Below are 22,405 nucleotides of genomic sequence, written 5' to 3' on the forward strand. Positions count from 1 at the left end.
ATAATGTTTATGGATGAGTAAATACATTGATGTTTTTATCATGACTGTGATATGAAGCAGGTCGGGATTGCTAAGGGACAGCTATCAGCTCCACACGCGACGCGAGTCCCGCGGATATAAAAGGAATAAGGACATTTCATTCTACCGAACTATACGCAAGTGCATAATTACAACTCACAGGTCAGTTTATTAGACAAATTAAACTTGTGAGGTAACGCAGCGCTGTTTCACTTGCTCTAACATTACACTAGCACACTAAACTGCATTTGAATGTGTTGAAATGTATGTGTTAGTTTGTCTGTATGAGACTAGCAGTAAGCTAGATCAACATTAGAATAACATACAGATCATATTCTAACATTTTATCATTGTTGAACTATATAACATTGATTAGTTTTATGTAAATGTACTCACCTGTTTAATAAAGTACATGTAGGAGCGGTCGAAGTCTCGGACGTGGAGCTCTCGGCATCTCGAAAACACGGCGCTGATATTGATTCTCCTTTTAGTTCTCCTTTTTTATCCAAAGTCTGCTTGCCCATGGTCCATAATGTTTGAACGAAACAACAACAGCGTGCAGATAGACATTACGAACTACACAGTTGTCCACGTCAGTCGCCTTGGTTACTATCAGAGGGCTCTGGTTGCTATGGCAGTACGAGCGGAAACCAGGGATAACGCGGATATGACGCCATTGACGGCGACAAAACGGAAATAAAGAAACGGGACGTGTCTTCGAATTAAATTACAAATTTCTCCTGGTTTGAAAGTTGTTGGAAACAGTCGGGATAATGTAAGTACACAACAAAAAAAAAAAAATATATAACATAGATATAGTGATTTTTGCTATTTTTAAAGCAAAAAAGTTACATATTGTGCCTTTAACAGCTTTCTTACCTATACCCAATGGCTCTTTGCTTCAGGCTGAACTGACAGAAGAGCTGTTTCTTCACCTCTGTTTGCACTAAAATACTGATCATCCAGTTTGAAATGTTGACTACAAACACAAAGGATTGTCAGGTTTTGGGTTGTGGCGTTTTCTCTGTATTTATTATGATTGTTTGCAGCCTTTAGCCGCTGGATCCTTCACTGGAAACCAAAAGTAACTCACTCCACAAACATTTACTCTTTGAATTCTTGCATCCGGGAACAAGACAATAATCAACACCGTTATGACTAAAAGTTTGCTAAGAAGTATTTCCTACTACAAGCAAGGCGGTATTAGACTCTGGTAAGCGTATCCATAGCAGACTGGTGGCAGTGGCCCTGGACGGCAACATGCCCAGTGCATTATGGGTGTTGAAGTTTTCATACCTATTTCGCTAAAGAGCATTTTTCTCTGTTTTCTCTACTGATTTAAAAACAAAATTGCTTTATTGAAAGCCCATTATGCCAGTGGTGAAGTAAAGTACCTCGTACAGTCTAATGTGTTTATTTAACTCCAAAATGCTGTGATTATATGAAATAAACGTGAGCGCAACCGATCTATTGTGCATTCCACAGGCTGAGCATTTACTTGCTGATGAATTATGATAGATGTTAAGTTGTAGATGGTTGTAAGAGTGTGTATTGTATCTCCCTCATCTGAGCCAGCAGGCAGTAGGAGCACACACACATTTCAAAATAAGAGTCCTGAGGTGTGTTTCGGGCTTGTTTATAATTAAAATTCCCGCATTATTCACAAAAACTTCATTTTTATTGAGTGAATTTACATGTACGTTCTTAACCCGATTATATGCTTATACATATATGCTTTTATATAGATTATGTGCAGGTTTCGCCCGGCATTAACCTGATTTCCGTCGGCTTATATTGAAGAGAGCATGTGTGATATATGTGACAGGAACGCATCCTTACTGTTAATTTAAGCGTTTTACAGTAAGGGCGGAGGAAATATTAGACTCTTTCTTGACCCAAAGAATGATAAAAGTGCTCTCTTATAAGAAGTGGTCAGTCTAAATGCTGCATCTGTAACATGCTTGAGAGGAGCTTACATATAGAGAGCCGTAAGTTTCCCGCTGACATGTTGCAATACTGTTCTTCGGTTTTTAATGCTTTATTTAACATCACAACCGACATAACACATGAAATACGTGGCCCCCTGTGCCGGGAGCAGCAGCTCATTTGCATTTAAAGGGACAGACACAAAAACGGTGCGTTTTTGCTCACCCTCAAAAAGTGACAATTTTAACATGCTGTATAAAAATATCTGTGGGGTATTTTGCGCTAAAACTTCACACACACTCTGGGGACATCAGAGACTTCTTTTACATCTTGTGAAAAGGGCATTATAGGACCCTTTTAAAATACATAATAGAAAGAAAGAAAGAAAAAAATTCAGCGTTAAGGAGAACTAGTGTTGAAGTCTTTTTTCGGGATGTTTCATGTAAACAGTGTTTCATGGATCTGTAGTTGCGTCATGTTTCTTTCTGGTTGAGCTCAGGACACCAGAGCATGAGTCAGCAAAACTAACCAGCGTTACCGTTTCAGCTTCTCATTGCACAAGTTGAAATCAGGGATATAACTGTAGACAAAGAAGGTCTGTATGTGATTTTACCACATTAATCTCGTGTTAAAACGTGAAATATTCTGGCCTAAGTGTTATTATGGTTGTGCTTTTGACACAGTGTTATACCGTGTTTATTTGCCAAGTGTTTTTACCATAAACGCATCGTAAATGAATCCACAGGCTGGTTTTAACTTACTGTTAAGGAGTGATTAAGCACATTTCACAGCAGGTTAGCTTTGGTTAATTCCTCTTGACCCGTGGACTCATGAGGTTCGTCAGGTCTCTAGACATTTACTCTCGGTGAGCTCATTATATATAGCTCACTCTTCTCCGTACCCGTAGTTACTGCTGCTCTTTCCCATCCTCAATTCATAATTAACTTAATATTCTGTGTAATTCAGGTCACATTCTTTCAGTTTTGCAGGATATTTGCAGTCCTAAGATCTAACGAGAATGAAGCTGAACAGTGTTATTATACATGATTGTAGAATATAGCCAAAATATTTGGTATTTCGACCATATCTATGAATAAAAAATAGCACGTTGTCACACTGGATCAGCGACGTTATGTAAAACGGACACTAGTTTCTTTCTGAATAAACATTCCTGCTCTTATTGTGCGTGTTGTTCTGGAGAATCCAGTTTTCCCACCTCCACATTCTCCACCTCTGACACAACTTCTGGGACACAGTTAGTGTATTATGAGCTGTTGCGCACCGGCACAATGGCACTGTGTGTTCATGAGGTCAGACGTACTTTCCAAACAACATCCCATGACCTTTGTACTCCATGACAAATGCTGTGAATTATAACACACTCTGGAAAACAAACCCAGGCCATTTCACCCTAAAATCACACAGATAAACATTATTAACTAACTACATTTGCCCCCTAAAACTTATTTTATTTAGCAAATGTTGTGTGGAAAGCTTAGGTTTCCTGGTCCAGACCAGACATTGCATACATATAACATGTTAGAATCACTAGTGCAATAATCATAGACTCTTACGCATTTGAATATTAAAATCCCAAACAGAGACTTAATATGAGTGAATAATAACCGTACAATATACACAAACAGTAAAAAGAGTAGACGACATGTGTGATATGCATCACGACAAACATTACACAAAGAGATTGATTTGACAGTAGGGCAGTGTAGCGTAGAAACGCACAGTTACAGTGCATTGTGGGAGTATTGTGGTGTATTAGATGCGGTTCAGCAGTCTTATAGCTTGAGGGAAGAAGCTGTACATTGTCATAAATTACTTTAATACAATTATTTTTTGGGTGAAAATGATTTAAATTAGCATTATTAAAGCCAGTGCAACAAATACTACAAATTATGTATGGTTTAAAAATAGCATATTCACAATAATCACTTATTTTTCAATAAAAATAATGTCTGAGGCTTATACGCTTTCATTGTCATTATTTAAAGTATAATTTCCAGTAAAGCAGAAACGAGTCGATAACCTCTCCTGTCTTGGCGGTGGAGAAGCTGTGAGCGTTCGGTTTTATTGATTGTGAACTCATTTGCCTTTGTTCAGGTACATCTAGACATTAGTGTCTGCAGATTTGACTATATTGTGTAGTGAGGCCACGTTAGTTTCCTCAGACATGCAAATGCAGATGGTTTGGTCTAACATATGGTTTTGGTACTTATGAAGGGTGTATTACTGTATTTGAATATAGACACTGACCGGCCACTTTATTAGGTACACCTTGCTAGTCCCGGGTTGGACCTCTTTTGCCTTCAGAACTGCTTTAATTCTTCATAATGTGACCCTGGATCACGAGTCGCACGGGTATATTTGTGGCAATAGCCAACGATACATTATACGGGTCAAAATTATCGATTTTTCTTTTATGCCAAAAATCATGAGGATAAAGATCGTGTTTCATGAAGATATTTAGTACATTTCCAACCGTAAATATATAAAGCATGTATTTGTGTGAGTGAATGCTGCACAATCGCCAACATAAATGAACAACTTTAAAGCAGATTTTCTCAACATTTCGATTTTTTTGCACCCTCAGATTCCAGATTTTCATAATAGTTGTATCTCGACCAAATATGGTCCTATCCTAACAGACCACACATCAATGGAAAGCTTATTTATTCAGCTTTCAGATGATGTATACATCTCAAGTTCAGAAAATTGACCCATGTGACTGGTTTTGTGATGCAGGGTCACATATGTGTTGCTCTTCTGCTTGAAGGTTTGGTGTGTGTTGTGTGTGTTCAGAGATGCTCCACTTCTGCAGCCCTCGGTAGTATCGAGTGCTTATTTGAGTTACTGTTGCCTTTCCATCCAGTCTGGTCATTCTCCTCTGACCCTTGACATCAAACAAGGCACTTTTACACACACTCACTGGATATTTTCTCCTTTTCTGACCCTTCTCTGTAAACTCCAGAGATGGTTGCGCGTGAAAATCCCAGTAGATCAACCGAAAAACTGAAATACTCAGACCAGCTCGTACTCAGACAATCATGCCGTCACTTAAACCATCTTTCCTCCTCATTCTGGAGCTCTTCAGCAGATCATCTTGATCATGTCTACATGCATGGAGCTGCTGCCTTGTGAGTCAATATTTGCATTATCGAGCAGTTGAACGGGTGTGTCTAGTGAAGTGGCCGTGAGTGTGTGTGTTTTAGTGCATGTGTGTGTGTGTATTTCTGGCAGTGTGCAGCAGAGCAGGTGTGCTTTATTGCGTAATAAAAACAGTCAGATGTCAGAAACTAAGCACTGATTGCACCTGGTCTCTCGCTCAGTTCCTGTTCTGCTCATTTGTCATATGATTAATATGTTCACACTTCAAATCCTCTCACGGCTCTTAGATCCCTGCGTCGTCGTGGGTTTAGTCATATTTTGAATATATATATATATATATATTTCATAGCAGCATATTAAAGACAGAATAAATATGAAATGAAAGGTAGAAGCTAAACTCAACATAATTTTGGGATTAAGGAAAATTAAACATTACCAAATGCAAAAATGCAACCCATTCTCACTCACATCGCTATACGAACTAGGAACTTTATTGCTTTTTAATGATAAACCTTTGGCGTCAATACACAGATGTGAAGGGCATGGGAATTTTATCGTCATGAAATTATATATTGAGGTATAATTGTATCATTATGAAAATAAACGGCTACAATAATTATATTTACATTACATTTCTTAGCACCCCTTAACCATTTGTCAATATAAAACAATGTGAAACACAAGATATAACAGGCAGATTCAACTACGGCAACAGTTTATCCAAAAATTACTTCTTTTTTTTCATGACTGAGAAGACAAGACAACACCAATCCATCATTAAACATTAACTGTGACTATATCAACGTGCAGTATTATTGACGAAAAAGACTAAAGTATAGTTTAAATAATAAAAACTTAAAGGCACAATATGTACGATTTTTGGGTTAAAATATCTAAAAACCACACTGTAAACCCGAATAAGTTGGCAAAACTCAAAATATGAAAGTAAGCAGAACTTGCAGATTTGTATTTTGTACTCGTACATTTTAACTGGTCTTAACTTGAAATATTTGAGTAAGCTAATTAATTTAACTTAAAATTTTCATATAATCTCAACCTAAATATTTTTAGTAGTGTAAACTTGGCTAGCTTTAACTAGCTAGTTCAATAAATGCTACCTTGCTAATTAGTAACACTTTGATAGCATTAGCATAGCATAGCACTTGCTGAATGAGTACAGCAATGTAAAACATTTAACATATAGGCTATCTGTTCTCAAACCAAGCTCATGCTCCACTCGTCACCATGATGATAACCAAACAAATACATAACAGAAACTCTACTAAACTAGCATAACAAAACATTAAACACTACTAAATCTCCCACTTAACACTAATCTTGCACACACACACACACAAAAAAACATTATATAACACTTAATTTTAGCATTTACTGTCCCTTTTAAAGGGATACTCCACTTTTTTTGGAAATAGGCTCATTTTACAATGAGCAGGATTGATTTTTACGCAGGAATGAGAGTATAGTTCATAGCCATATCAGCCTAGAAAATCGCAACTTTTCATTTTCCTTAGTACACGATGTAACTACAGAAGAGTCAAGTTTTAAATAGGAAAAATATCGAAACTCTTTGTTCATTTTTTTGAGAGAGATGCTAATGGTCCTGTCCGGTTCAATTCATTATGCTAAGCTATGCTAAAAGTGGGACCCCCAGACCCGGAGATCGGCTGAATGGATTCAAAAACGGTAAAACTCAACTGTTTAACTCTGGGGGAGTTGTAAAATGAGTATCCCTTTAAGTGTCATGGAAAAGCATGCTGGGAAGTAGAAATCCCAGTCCAGTTTCAGTTACATTTAAGTTTGTCTGAATTAAAAGAAACTCAAGTTCATAAAACTCAAAACAATAAAACAATTCAGATTACTTAAAATGTGTCAGTTTTGTGAACTCAAAAGAAAAAGAAAGTTCTAAATACTTTCTTTGAATTGAAAAGAAAAGAATTGAATTGAAAAGTCAATTGAACTGATTTGTTTAATTTAAGTTGGCTCTACTCAAACCAATTCATTAATTTGAGCATTAGGTTTTACAGTGCACATGTGTACTTGTATATCCCAAATGTTTCCAACAATGTTTAAATCCAGAGAAATCATCTATTTAAACCAGTGTCGTAACATATCCTCAGAGACAACACTATTTCATCAAGTGGCCAACAATCATAATCACAAATAACTTTGTTTGTCGCATCAGACAATAATGCAGCATTTTATTTGCCATAAAATATATATTTTTAATCAATTGCATGCCATTTAGCAAACACAAGTCATCCAGCTTTTATTAATATGATATTATAATATCGATCCGGCTTAAAAAGGCATTTAAAAGGAAAAATATAATTTGGAACTAATGGAAATATTACTATTTTTGAGCTTTTTTTTATACTTTTTTTTTTTTTTTTACCAGTTTTCATAATATAGAATATAGAGGATGTATGTGATAAGACACTAGATGAGTAGATAAGTAAATGATACACCAAGCGTATGAGTCTTGATTGTGCTTATAGGTAAAAGTGTAATAATTCTGATGACAACAATCATGATCAAGATAACACAATGAGGGACGATATGTCATCTTTGATTGTGAAATGTCATTGGCTCTCGTGTGTCTTGTGACCGATTGCATCATCGTTCCTCACGTTATGGCAGCGTTCGGCTTCAGATGACTCGGAATCAAAGCAACATGAGTTTGTAATACTTTTTTTACTGTTTTATTGGTCACTTTTTGCAATGAATACCTTTTACTACATGTTTTATATTTTTGAGAAGTGGTTAGGTGCTCAAAGGTGTCTTTGAAAGTAAAAAATATGGTAACACTTTACAATAAGGTTCATTAATGCATTAATTAACATGAACTTACAATGAGCAACACATTTATGACTGTATTTGTTCATCTTTGTTAACATTAGTTAATGAAAATCCAGCTGTTCATTGTTAGTTCACAGTGCATTAACTAAGATTTTCATGAAGTATTAGCAAATGTTGAAATTAACATTAACAAAGATTAGTAAATGCTGTTTAAGTGCAGTTCGTTATTAGTTCATGCTAACTAAGGTAGTTAACTAATGCTAAATGATACCAAAAATATAATAATCATTGCTACTTTTACAAATGCATACTAAGTGTTGACAATTATGGCAAGCAGTTGAAAGCAATGGAGTTCCTATTAGTGTCTTAAATGAGAGATATAATGATTTGGGAGTAAGAATGCGTTGAAAAAATTGTTTGTTTGTTGACAAATTTGTGTTTGCAATAATATCTTAGCAACAACCAGGACGTGCATGTGACTCTTCCGAGGACTCTCCTCAGATTTACCACAGACCGTCGTGTGTGATGACATTTACTTGGGCTCGTCCCGCGGTTGCTAGGCTGTGGGTCGTTAGCATCTCCGCGCTAATCTGAGTCTCGCTGTTGCATGATACATTACTCTGAGCATCACAGGAGATTAATGGAAGATGAGCGCTTTCTGCTGTTCTCCTTCTCTTGGATCTTGACTGTGAGTAATGAACATATCTAGCTCTTTAGCCATTATAAGATTCACTTTCTGTCAGTACACATCAAATATACAGTTATTTTTCAAGCGTTGATGGGGAATGCTTTGGTCTACATTGACAATTTTTGTCATTTGTAATTTTAAGTAATTGTTTAGCCATCTTGATTATAAATCGACTGCATTTTTTTCTGTATTTCCACATGTTCTTGAAAAAGTTTTCAAGTTCTATGCTATATTATCAAGAGTTGTTTATAGCCCACGTTAAAGCACGTTTCTAGCACTTGCTTTCACTCAGCTTTCAGGATCTCTTCTGTTATTTAGGGCCAGATTCACAACAGTCTTCTTGAGAAAGGAGTGAAGAAACTCCTTAAGATAAGTTATTAGAAGTCTGTAAGAATGTTCAACACATTCTCAGGACGTTCAGCTGAAGAACAGCTGATTGTTTGGCGGCTCTTGGCAAAGACTCGCTGATCAACTGAATGAAAAACACATGACTGTCATTTTGCAATGCCTGCATTGCCTTAATAATTGTTCGTCACGACACACAGGTTTTCTCAAGTGTGTGTGTGTGTGTGTTCGCACTGCTGAACTATGTATACATGCACTCATATATGCTGAATGCTGCCAGAAAAGATGTCATAATTATGGATGCGCTGATATGAAAATTTTGGCCGATACCGATAATTCTTTATATTTGAAAGCCGATAACCGATATATTGGCCGATAAATCTAAATCCAAATGTTTTATTATTTTTGAGAGCCTGATTACAAAAACAAAAGTCTCACCATTAAAATCCATGTCTCAAACACACAATTATGATGTTCTCATTATAATTTTATGAAGCCGATATGACAGACTGTTGCACTTTACTGTATTTTCCTCATATTCAATCATATTTCAAGCAATTCAAATCCATCATGTTGCATCTGAAACGTCTCAGCTGAAGGAAATAACACATTATATATCAGCTTTAATAAATCGGACACATTTTCTTATCGGGGCCGATAAACGATAACATTAAAAATGAACATATATCGTTAGATACCGAAATGGTGGCCGATATATCGCGCATCCCTATTTTTAAGAACATTATTTTCAGGAATTAAAAGATTTTCTTATCTTTAAAACATTCTCAAGAAATGTTTTCGGGAGTATTCTCAACTTCAACTTAAGAAGAAAACAACAGTTAAGAAGAGTGTGATTTGCTGATTGATTTGAGCTCTAGTCTTCTCCATTATGAAGATTACGTTCCTAATCCCTCGCTCTTTCATCCTGGAACACATTAACAGAAAGGTCTGGGAGTTGATGGTTAAAAGGTGGTTGATTAGCACAGAAACATTTAGCACAGTCTGACAAATAAGACAATGGCATTACAAGACGTCTTGTAGGATCACGTCTCGACTCTTCATTTTGTTCTAGTTGGATGGCACTAAGTGGGATTTGGTGGTTAAGTCCATCCATCCTTGTATTCTCCAAAGGGCTTGTCCTATGTAGGGTTGTGTGGGGATCCTGGAGCCTATCCCTGTTCACACAAAGAACGAGAACTTTAACAATAAAAATACAGCTCTAATAATCGTTCTTAATGTAAAAGAATAGCATAGTTCACACCACAAATATATAACGATAATGGCACAGAGGAACAATCATTGAAATCACTTTCAGAAAGATATTTTTCCCCAGTTGATAAATATCGAGAGCTAATCAGAATCTGTCCTGCTTTAAAGGGTTCGAGCATTTAAAGTGGCCAACGACAAAACCACAGCGTGTTTATAATAAACAGAAGATGATACGTTTCATGTATTCATCCATTATGTTGTCGACATTTTGTTTTTGTCAATCGTAGCGGTTTAACGAGACCCTCATGTCACGATTCGATACATCTCACGATATTGAACTCACGATACGATATTATTGCGATAATCCAAGACATTTGGTAAAAGGTTAACAAAAAATGCACTATTGATTAAAATGCTAAATTTGAAATTACATTGTGTGTGTAAATGAATAGGCTTGGACTTGGTGCTGATAAACCCAAAGCACAGGACAATAGAGATGCCAGAATAACAATATTCATGATTCTGAAGCTGAAAACACTGAATTATTTTAGATGAATATGCTTGATCTCTTTCACTGTGATAATGTAGGCCACTTTTTACTGATAACAAGAAATTTGGCATTATCAGGACCCACAAATCCCCCCATTAAACATTATATTCAACATTATATATAGTAGTTTAATGTAATACTGACACTAAAACTCTGAAAACTGGAATTTGTTCCTCACACAGTAATTGTTATTTCGGGTGAACAATCCACAAGACATATTTTTGCATTATTGTATTGCGATATATTGTGACACCCCTAGTCTTTACCCCTCTTCACTCTCAGTTTGCCACACATCGTTTCATTCCCTTTCATGCCTGGGTTTCCTCCTGTCAGCGTTGGCGTATGTTGGCGTGACATCCAAAGGGATGGCGAATGCGTGTCGGCAGCCGAATCCTTTGGTTCTGGAGAAACGGTGCGCTCTTTATTACCTGTGATCGCTCCGTCTGTGACTCGTCAGATAGAGGAAGTGTTGTTGTCGTGTTGAGCAGGTGTGCTTCGCCTGGGCTCAAACTCAACAAAACAATTTCAAGGGATATGAGTTGAGTGATAAGCAGGGAATATTGAAATCAGTATCGGTGAAGCACCTGTGAGGGATGACAGCCGAATGAGCTTATTTCAGTTGTTTGTTATTATTTATTGTCATTGTATTTACCAATTGACTGTACTATTTCAGTGTTGCATATTGAATTATATTGTGAATTAATAAATATCATTATTACCCACTTCGATCGATAGTGATGCTACATAAATGCTTAAGTCTTAATGAAATAGTATCCCATGATTGACTCATTCTCCATCCATCCTAGGTGTGTATGACTTTCTACTCTCAGCCGAACACAATCGGAGTTATATTAAATAATGTCCTGGCTCTTCCCAGCTTTATAATGGCAGTGAATAATGCTCGAGTTTCTGAAGCTCCAAAAAGTGCATCCAAGTGTATCTATTCATCATAAAAGTGCATCTATCCATTATAAAAGTGCATCTATCCATCATAAAAGTGCATCCATCCATCATTAAAGTGCATCTATCCATGATAAAAGTGCATCTATCCATCATAAAAGTGCATCTTTCCATCATAAAAGTGCATCTTTCCATCATAAAAGTGCATCTATCCATCATAAAAGTGCATCTATCCATCATAAAAGTGCATCTGTCCATCATAAAAGTGTATCTATCCATCATAAAAGTGCATCTATCCATCATAAAAGTGCATCTGTCCATCATAAAAGTGCATCTGTCCATCATAAAAGTAATCCATACGACTCAAGCGGGTTAATAAAGGCCTTCCTGAAGTGAATCTGGGAAGAGCCAGGACATTATTTAACATAACTCTGATTGTGTAAGTCATACACACCTAGGATGGCTTGAGGGTAAATATTATGGGATAATTTTCATTTTTGGGTGAACTATCCCTTTAAGGCCTTTAAACTAGCCATTTATATTGCAGTTAGTAAGTGCACATAGTCTTTTCTTTCTTTCTTTCTTTCCTGTTGTGTGTTATATTCACATCTTGAATGAACAGCATGTGTTCTGTATCCCTTGTATCAATATATCTATTTTTGATCTACTCTGTTGTCTTTTCACAAACACACCCTGTGGCCCGTGGGTCGAATAAGGCCATCTCCCACTGTCCTACAACCTGTTCTTCACTACATTAGTGCTTCCCGACAGCTCCATTAGACAGTCTCTCACACACACACACACACACACACACACACACACACACACACACACACACACACACACACACACCTCTCTCATGAGACCCCTCATGAACTGCATGCCCCAGTTATTTAATTTATTACAACATCTTGTCCTTGTCCTGTATCTTAAATTTAACGGCAAAAAAAAATCATAAAGATTTCGGGAATAACAGCAAATATTGATAGATAAGAAGTGAAATGTTATCATTGGGATGCTCGGGGAAAGCTCTGGAGTAAACTTGACCTTCAGTCTCCGAGTTCCGGTCAGAAATCCTCACACAAGTGGTTGCTTGCAGTGTTTCAGGAGGGCCGTAGTGGTCCAGAAACTCACGTTCAGCTCTGACTCCGTTCTGAGACAGTTGTAATCAAAAATATTCAACCCCCATTGCAAATCGGGTTTATTGGCAACATGTACAGACTTCCAGCTGTTTGCAATGAACAAATCAAACAAAAGGAATTGAAATAGCTCAACACAACAAATGTTTCAAGTGGTTTCCCCAAATGCAACTTCTCCAGTCTTAACCTGTTAAGCTGCAACCCCACTTTTGAAAAATCCCCAGAAATGACATACCCAAACTGAAACAGATACAGTTCATGAACCCTTTGCATTAAAAGCACAAGTATGATCTCATTTGAAAGCTGACACCTGGCAGTTTATTGTAAATGTAGAATTAATTATTGTCATAATGACAAAAATTGTTATAAATAGCTTCAAAGTTTTGTAAAATTATTAGAAATTAATTTTTATGAAACATCCTCATGAAAATAAAATTGAAGTTGGCACTGGAGCAATCTAGAAATGCACTACAGCTAAAGCCATATGTCTAAACATTCTATGTTTAAAATCTGAAGATATTAAGTCCAAAACTCTGTATTTGGTTAAATGTTTTTCAAGACCATGTCAAATGACTTTATTTTGATTTGACGCTAAAATGCTACTGATGTTTATTGTCATCTTCTAACCATCTATCCAGTATATTGTCTCTATTGTTTTGTGGTGCAGACGATCCCCATTCAGTCTCAGTCTCCCCCTGCACACATTCACACCTCTCCAGCCTGGTTATGGCTCGAAATATGCATTTCTTTTGTCTGCATTATAGCTACTAACGACTGGCTATTCACAGGCTATTCATAGGGTTTCAGTCCCTAATTTCTTTTCTCAAAGTTTACCACACATTTTAAACTGTATCAAATGCATTTCTTGAATAAAGACACATTTCAGGTAGCATTCAAAAAATAATAAAAGTATAACTTCTAGGTAGCAGGTGCACCTAGGGCTAGCTAGCATGTTAGCTTAGCACACCATCAATACACGACAATTTATGAGATTAAAACCATGTTTGTGCTCTAAACTTACTTTTTAACGCACGTTGAGTATTTTAAATAATCTTCTGTGATCTAATTTGGCTTCAGATAAAAAAATCAGACAGAAAATATACTATTGGATAGTGTTCTGCACAATGATAGTCTATATAGATTAGCATTACATTATAAATATAATCTATTATTATGAAAATACCTGGCATGGCTTGAAAAACACAGGTAACTCAAATATCAGTGCAATCATGTTTATTGTCTTCAAAACATCTGTATCTGCATGTTACAGCGCGATCTCTTGTTAGCTTTGTGTGTATCAGTCAGGTATCAGTGACGTCCTGGAATGTCACATGGTCATGGCTCTTCTTCATGTTCCATATATGGACTATTATTGTGCATGTAGCGCCCTCAGGCTATTGGTATGAATTAAAAAACACAGTATCGGAATACCAAATGCTCATAAAGATTACATCGACGCATTTGGGTATAAATTCAATAAATATTATTCCTGTCTATAGAAATATGATGTAAATCTATGAGAATCTATCAATATTTCTCCAAATCTGCACAGTTTTGAGCTAAAGCCCTGAAGGACGTTGTTTTGTGTATCGCTGTCATGACGACAGCACGGAGTTTTTTATGAATGAAAGCGGCTGACGCGCATAATTCATATTAAAGGTATCGACTCATTTTTTCATTTCATAACTCCTGACACAAATTAAGACATAACTGTCACTATGAGTTTCTCAGAATACAATAGTGGTCAAATACTGAAACTTGAGGATTATATCTTTTTAATTATGTATAGTTTGTCAAGGTATAACATTAAATCTGATAGTAATTTTGAATTAAATAAATAAATAACGCTTCAGTGCGCGGGCGCACTGGCAACGGTTAACAGGTTAAGTAATCAACCCCTTCATGTCAAGCATCTTTAGTACTTAGTTGAACACCCTTTTGCTGTTATGAGCTGCTGCAAACGAGATGTTTATCCAGACAGCAGCATTTCTGAGGAATCTGAGCCCATTCCTCATGAGCAACGGCCTCCAGTTCAGTGTTCTTGGGTTTGCTGATGAAACCGCCTTCTTCAAATCCCATCAGAGATTTTCTATGTGATACAAGTCAGGCGACTGTAATGCCACTGTATCTTCCAGGACTTCTTCTGCAACCAAGCCTTGGTGGAAACTGAGGTATGCTTGGGATCATTGTCCTGTTGGAAGGTCCGAGCTTCAGCTTCCTCACTGACGGCATGACGTTTTCTCCTAGGATTCCCTAAACTTCATCTCGGCTTCCACACGCTGCAGGTTTCCAGTGCCAGAGGATATAAATCAGCCGCAGAGCATCATCGAGATCCACCGTGATGAACTGTAGACAGAGTCTTTACAGTATATGCTTCATTCTTATTCATCGCTCCACAGAACAGAGTCTCAAAACTTCTGTGGCTTGTTTATATGATTTTGAGCAAATTGGAGCCGACTGTTCTTGTGCTTTTGGGTCAGTAGTGGTGTAGTCTTGGAGTTCTGGCATGTGTTTAGTACGAGCCTTATTGTGCAGCTGAAACCTCAGTGCCTATGGCCACCAAGTGTTGCTGCAGGTCTTCTGCAGTCGCTCGAGGGTTTTTCTGAACCTGCCTTCTCAGTTGCAGCCGTTAAAGCCGTTACTTAAACTTTGAACTCTAGGAACATTTAGTCCCTTCGCTCTTTTTGTATCCTGTTCCTTGTTTGTGAAGGGCGATGAAATCTTCTCTTTACTTTTTGGACTATTCCTTTTGACTTCACCATATTTCTAACAAGCAGTCAAACGTGACACTCAACAAACCTAGCCAGTTCAGGTTTTTCATGTGTTCTAGCTCAAGCACACCTGATGCAACTAATGAAGCCCTTGATTAATGAGACAACACCTGTTATGCAGATTTGCGCTGTTGTGAGGGATTCTATTGAACAATTTTGAGACTCCATAAGTCATTAAAAGTTGCATTTTCAGTTGAATTTGGGGAAACCACTTGAAACAGTTGTTGTGTTGAGCTATTTCAATTACTTTTGTTTGATTTGTTCATTACAAACAACCAAACGTCTGTAAATTTAGCCAATAAACCTGATTTGCAATGTGGGTTGAATAAGCAACATCCAATGAAATCATGATAAATACAATCAAGTTCAGTTCTACATTATTTCCTTGCTGAAGAATCCTCTTTTTTCACTTAGAAATGCATCGTGGATATATCACGGAGGTGAAATGGATTGAGAATGCTGTATCATGTTGACTTTAAGAGCATAAATCAGTGTGATGGGTTTGTGGGCAGAAAGTCTTGGCTGGAGGATTTATTATTTATAAAAAAATTTCAGTGCTGAGGTTTAGAGACGAGATCCAATTAAGAGCCATTCTCTTTTCTTTTGGAATAGAAATGTCTCTCATCTTTCATTTAGATATATATCAGCATCGGCCGATTTATGCCAATTTTTAATGTTTATCTGGGTTTTTAATGTTTATTATTGGCCGATAAATAATGTATTAGTTCCTTCAGCTGAGACGCTTCAGATGTGCACTGTTAAACATGATGGTTTTGAATTGCTTGAAATATGATTGGAATCACTTCGAAAGGGAAAATGAAGTTAAGTCTGTCATATAGGCTATGATGTAAAAAAATTAATTGTGTAAAATATTTTGTGTGCCCGTGTCGGCGCATTCGTCATCTGATATTGTGCCTGTAGTGTGTAAGAATCCATTCATATCAGTTATGCAAGATCTGCTCACCATCTATGTTTGTTATTTAATCGACTTCATGATTCATGTGCTTGTTTTGGTAATGATAACAGTCTCTTTATGAAAAATCGAATTACTGGGCCATGTTTGTGTATCTGATTATCCAGCAATGGATGTATTGCATCATGTTGACTTATTGTGATCACTGGTGGCTTATGTGTAAGATGACCATCAGTTAGAAGATTGGATTTAAAATATCTCCTGCACTTTTTAGATAATGAACGTGAGGATAACACAGCAATCCACGCTCAGCTTGATGTTTAGATAAATGTTGTTTCGGTTGCTTAATGCACTTTAGATATTTAAAGAGGAGGTGTTTTACAGAATAGACAAAATTCAAGTTTATCTCATTATCATCTATGTTTATGAGTGAGTTGGGATGCACTTCCATTAGAGATTGAGTGTGTTTTCATCTTAGCCGGTCTAGAATCTTAAGCCTTAAACTCAGGGTACGTTTACACGACGACGATATGCTTGAAACGGAGAAGTTTTTCCTTTGAGTTTTCCGCGTACAGACATTGTCAAAACGATCCCATCCGCGAAAACGTCTAAAAACGCTGTATTCTGCTGCCTGGCCAGTAGATGGCGATGAAACACCGTAAACTGAACATGTAATACACATGTGCATGACGTCATCGTCTTCACAGATTCACGATTTTGCTGTTAAACAGAGACCGGTTTAAAAAACTTGCACTTTGAAACCCGTTTTCAAAAGTTTGCGTGTTCAGGCGCCCAAAACGCCGTTATCGTGTAAACGAACGAACGGCCAAAATGCATAAAAAGTTTTACGTTTTTAGTTGAAGACGGTGTGTGTAAACAGCCCCAAAGTCTTCAAATTTGTGTGTTCCTGTGCTCTGGTGAATGTACAAACACACGAGCCACAACAAATACACCATAACCCATAATTTTTTAAGTGAAATGAACACAATAATGGCTCAGTGAGAGTGAGAGACGTTGTTCTCATCACGTCAGTGTCTATAACAGATCGGCACAGGAGTCGGGACGCTCACAGTAATTGAATGCGAGTGCTGAACCTCTGCCAGTACTGCAAATCAGCACTGTAATGCTGAGGTAGACCTCACTCTAACACACACACACACACACACACACACACACATTCTTGTACATCTATCTTTATGAGGACATTCATTGACACAATGCAGTCTCTAGCCGCTTACCCTAACCTTACCCATCACAACTAAGTGCCTTACCCGACCCCTGACCCTAAACCGACTCTTAACCTCATTATAACCTTATCCCTAAAACCAAGTCTGGACCCTCAAACAGGCCTTTAAAGGCTCTCAGAAAGTGAGGACCGGCCAAAATGTCCTCACTTTACTCTGTTTGTCCTCACTCCAATGGGCTAAAACTCAAACTGGTCCTCACAAAGATAGTTGGACAAGCACACACACACACACACTCTCTCTCTCTCTCTCTCTCTCTCTCTCATAATTTTCTAGAAGTAGAGTATAAAACCATGCAGTATTTTTGTGTAGTTAATTTAGAGAAGTTACAGCGTAACATTGAAGCATTTAAAGCCAGGGAATAATAATATTGAATAATATGCGTATGTCTTTCTTCCCGGTTACATAAAAACAGCTCAGAGTGAACCGTCTCTCTTTTATTGAAGTGGCATTATGCAAAAAGTTGAACAATAATGGCAATTCATTAGAAATCTCACATCTTACGCCACAAGTGGCATGTTTTTAATTAGTTTTAATACTGATTAAGATGTTTTTGCTGTATGTACTCTCTATATACACACATTTCAGTGCTCAAGTATGTGATTTATGTTATAATATTATATAATTTCAATAAGTTGGTTAGAAAAAACTGTTTTTCTGTTGTATACTTCATTATATTGCCAGCTGACTGGCGCAGTAAATTAAGGATACCAGGGTGATTTGCTGTCAGTGACTTCAGAAATGTCTATGAAAGAAATATAAAAAAGCAATGGAGTAAAGCACACTCCCTGAAAGATGAGATTTAAGTTTGCTGTGGAAATATACATATATTATTGGTAAGCAAAACAAGTCTTAACCGCAACTCAACTCAAAGGTGTGTCTAATTTTATATCAACAATTGGCATTAGGGCTGGGCGATATGGCCAAAAAAATCATCTGACAAATATTTTTTGGTTGAATATTGTATATATCTCAGTATTTAAAAAAATTATAATTCTACTTGGATTTAAAAAATAAATAAATCTGTATTTATTTAAAAATATATATATTTATTTCACATCCTGTTCAATGTTGCCTTACAAACAATGTTCATAATGAAGGCTATGAAAACATGTATAGTGAATGTAACCATGTAGGGTCTGGTATATTATGTGCAAAAAAAAGGGTTAAAATCACTTTACATTTTAACATTGTAACATTACAGTCTAAAAACATAAATAATGATTTTATTTTTGAAAAAAAAAAAAACATGGTTAATTACCCCATTACAATAGTCACCTTAGAGTTACTGCTATCATAAAAATACGCTTTCTTGTAGTAACTAATATTTTATCAATATGTATATTTTAATTTTATTAATATTTTATTGTGTTCCGTTTGTTTAGCGGAGATTCACAGCAAAATGGAAATATGTGCATGAGCTTCTAATATTTAGAGAATATACTTGTGAAATGCCACAGAAAAGCACTAGGGCCTACATCAGGGATGGAAATTAGCACCCGCCACCAGCCAAATGCGGGTGATTTTGTGTTGTGGCGGGTAAACTCGCTTCACCTACCGGCCACCGTGGCGGGTAAATAAAAATATACTGTTTCACACAGACGGCGGACACTTTTAGAGGACATAAGTGTACGCTGAAATAAAGTCTTTCACCTCAGAAAAACGGACTTTCTTGTCCTGTCACGTCAGCCGTTATCCTGTTCTCGTAGCGAACACTCTTCAATTGCACGCGCAAATGTGGCGGCGCGCGCTGTGTATCGCCTCACTGTATATAAAGGGCAAAATAAACTACGAGCATGCAACGCCGTTACGTTGTAAATTACACCGAATAAAAGTAATGCAGGGATGATTTTCATACTATTCACCAGGAGCAGCTTCCATGGTTCATTAACAGTTATTGTTAATATTGTGTATTCACCATGGTAACTGTCGTTTCCATATTAACCCCAAAATGCCACTTTATTTTTCTTTGTGTTATTTTTTATATTTTTAAATGACTCTAGTGGCTCATACCAACATTGTATTAACAAAAACTAGTTTGGGACTGCTATTTAATAGCTTTAGCATAGGCCTAATGTTTATTTATTAGTACTAGTCTTTACTATTAGTCATATTCTTACAATTTATGTTAAGTAAAGGGGGACAGTACTTGTGTGTGTGGAAATAGGCGGTTTCAATAAAACTGCTTGTGACATGTCATACAGTATTTGGCTTTGACTTTGACTGAACATTTGCTCTCACTTTGCGGAAAAAATATTGGGATATATATCGTATATCGATATTCAGCCTAAATAATCGGGATATGACTTTTGGTCCATATCGCCCAGCCCTAGTTTCATTGTTGGGACTAAAAACCTAAAACTGGAAGCCATAAAAGACCACGAATCATTCAAATGCCACATCCAGGTAAAAAAGAGAAATATATATAAGAGAGAAAGAGAAAATGTCAGTATTTCATTGAGACTTGAGATTAAATAAACTGCATAAGTATTGTAGATCTTGTAGTATTCATTTTCACATGCAGTTACACATTGTCGGTTAAAAACAAGAAAGTGGCTGGTAAAAACATTGAGTGGCTGGTAGATTTTGAAATAAAAAAAAGTTAATTTCCATCCCTGGCCTACATCTCAAACACATTAAACTTACATTTTCATTTCGGGTGAACTATCCACAACACATATTGTTGCATCTTAGTGTTGCGATATATTGTGACAGCCCTAGTCAATCACGTAAAAACGTTTCTGTGAATAATACATCTAGTGTCATTGAGTTTGACCTGCCACTTTAAAAAAAAAACGTGTTGCTTTCATAGAGATGCTTATAAAATAACATAAAAGTAGTTTTCAAAGCCCAAAAGGCATAGATTGTAGGGATGACCCATAAAAGAGTTAATCTGAAATGCTGAAAATGCAGTTGAAACACATTTGATGTGACGTCTCGTCTCTTTACTGTCCTGGTTTCGGTGCTTCACGGCTTTGATCAGCTTTAAATTCAGCATCTCCTTCTTTCCCCTCGCCGTCAGGAATCTTCAAACGACTCGCTCCCTTCAAAGACGGCCTTTATCATCCAGTCGTATGAGTTTCAGTCAGCTCAGAGATCATTCACACTGTATAAGTGTAGCGTAATTAGTGGAAACGTGATGATTAATTACAGTGGTTGTTAGACGTTGACTCAATAATCCTGAAGCGGCCGAGCGTGACATTGAGACGTGATTATATAGTAGTGTGTTTTGTTTTAGAAGCTTTTCTTTAATATTCATTAATATTCCCACATTCTCGAGCTGCACTCCTCTGGGAAAACTGTGAACAGCAGTTCGTCTGCCTCCGTTGACTCAACAAACACATGTATCTTCTTCCAGAGAATAGAAACCAAGAGTTTGTCTGAGACTTTATGCCACAAATTGGATTTAAAATCATTTATTTCCTTCAGTTTCTACACTGTAAAAAATTATAAGATCATTAAGGTGTGACAACGTACGTTTTTACATTGCTTTAACTCATCAAAATAAGTTAAGCAATTTTAAACTCATTTCTTATGTAATTTTAGTGTAATTTAAGTTGAAATGACTTAAATATCCAATAACATCTGTAACTCAAGATATATCACGGAAATGTGTGTTTTGGTCTCGTAGATAGACGCATCGTGTCGAGGACAGCAATAGCTAGTAAAACTGTTGACCTGCCATTTATAAACATTACACCTACAATTGACTTAACAAACACATGTATCTTCTTCCAGAGAATAGAAACCTAGAGTTTTTCCGAGACTTTATGCCACACATTGGATTTAAATCATTTATTTCCATCAGTTTCTACACTGAAAAAATATTATATGATCATTAAGTTGTGACAACATACGTTTTTACATTGCTTTAACTCATCAAAATAAGTTAAGCAATTTTCAACTCATTTTTTAAGTCATTTTAGTGTAATTTAAGTTGAAATGACTTAAATATCCAAGAACATCTGTAACACAAGATATATCACGGAAATGTGTGTTTTGGTGTCACGAACACGACTAGATAGACCGACGCCTCGTGTCGAGGACGGCAATAGCTAGTAAAACTGTTGACCTGCCATTTATAAACATTACACCTACAATTATAGAATAAATAAATCCAATATAAAGAAATAAATACTAATAATTAATACTGTCTCTTTGATCACTTTCTGTGCTATATCAGTGTTTTTCATGCTACTGAATGAAACCATGTGCATGTGAAGTCGATCGCTTGATTATGCTAATGCTAATTAGGGTTAATGCTAATGCTTGTATAGATTAATGTCCTCTTATATGTGAAAAGTGTTATTGGATATTTAAGTTATTTCAACTTAAATTACATTAAACTGACTTAAAAAATGAGTTGAATCTTGTATACGATTGCTTAACTTATTTTGATGAGTTAAAGCAATGTAAAACCGTATGTTGTCACAACTTAAGGATCTTATAACTTTTCACATGTAAGTGCGTCGTCACGTTTTGATTCGTGTCTTTTATTATGCCATGTCTTTTAGTTTGAAGTTGATAGATCAGTGTTGTTCATAGTTTCCTGTCCCTCATCTTCCCCATTCCTGTCCTGATTGTGTTCAGGTGTTCCTCGTTTGCATCATTAGTTCTGGTTGCGCATTCACAGCCCTCATGTGTGCTTTGACTGGTGTGTTGCTTTGGGTTTATTTAACCCTCTTCTTTGGTGAGTCTCTTTGTTTTTAGGATTCGTCAAAGTGTGAAGTCTATGATTTGGTCTGGTGATGTATTTAACAAAATA

The 22,405-nt window shown here is 36.6% G+C and overlaps 1 protein-coding gene across 5 annotated transcripts in view; it reads left to right on the forward strand.

The window, feature by feature from the left end:
* Positions 1–22,405, forward strand: part of tex2 (testis expressed 2) — a 60,144-nt gene that overhangs the window by 9,053 nt on the left and 28,686 nt on the right. Inside the window, exon 1 of one of the 5 annotated variants that reach the window (XM_084416869.1) lies at positions 22,215–22,330. The exons of the other annotated variants lie outside the window; for them this stretch is intronic. The gene's annotated coding sequence lies outside the window, so the exon portion shown is untranslated. Of the gene's footprint in view, positions 1–22,214; positions 22,331–22,405 lie in introns of those variants that run through there. 5 annotated transcript variants of the gene reach the window in all.

The sequence above is a fragment of the Rutilus rutilus genome (genome assembly GCF_951802725.1).
Source record: "Rutilus rutilus genome assembly, chromosome: 1".
In the NCBI taxonomy this organism is placed as follows: domain Eukaryota; kingdom Metazoa; phylum Chordata; class Actinopteri; order Cypriniformes; family Leuciscidae; genus Rutilus; species Rutilus rutilus.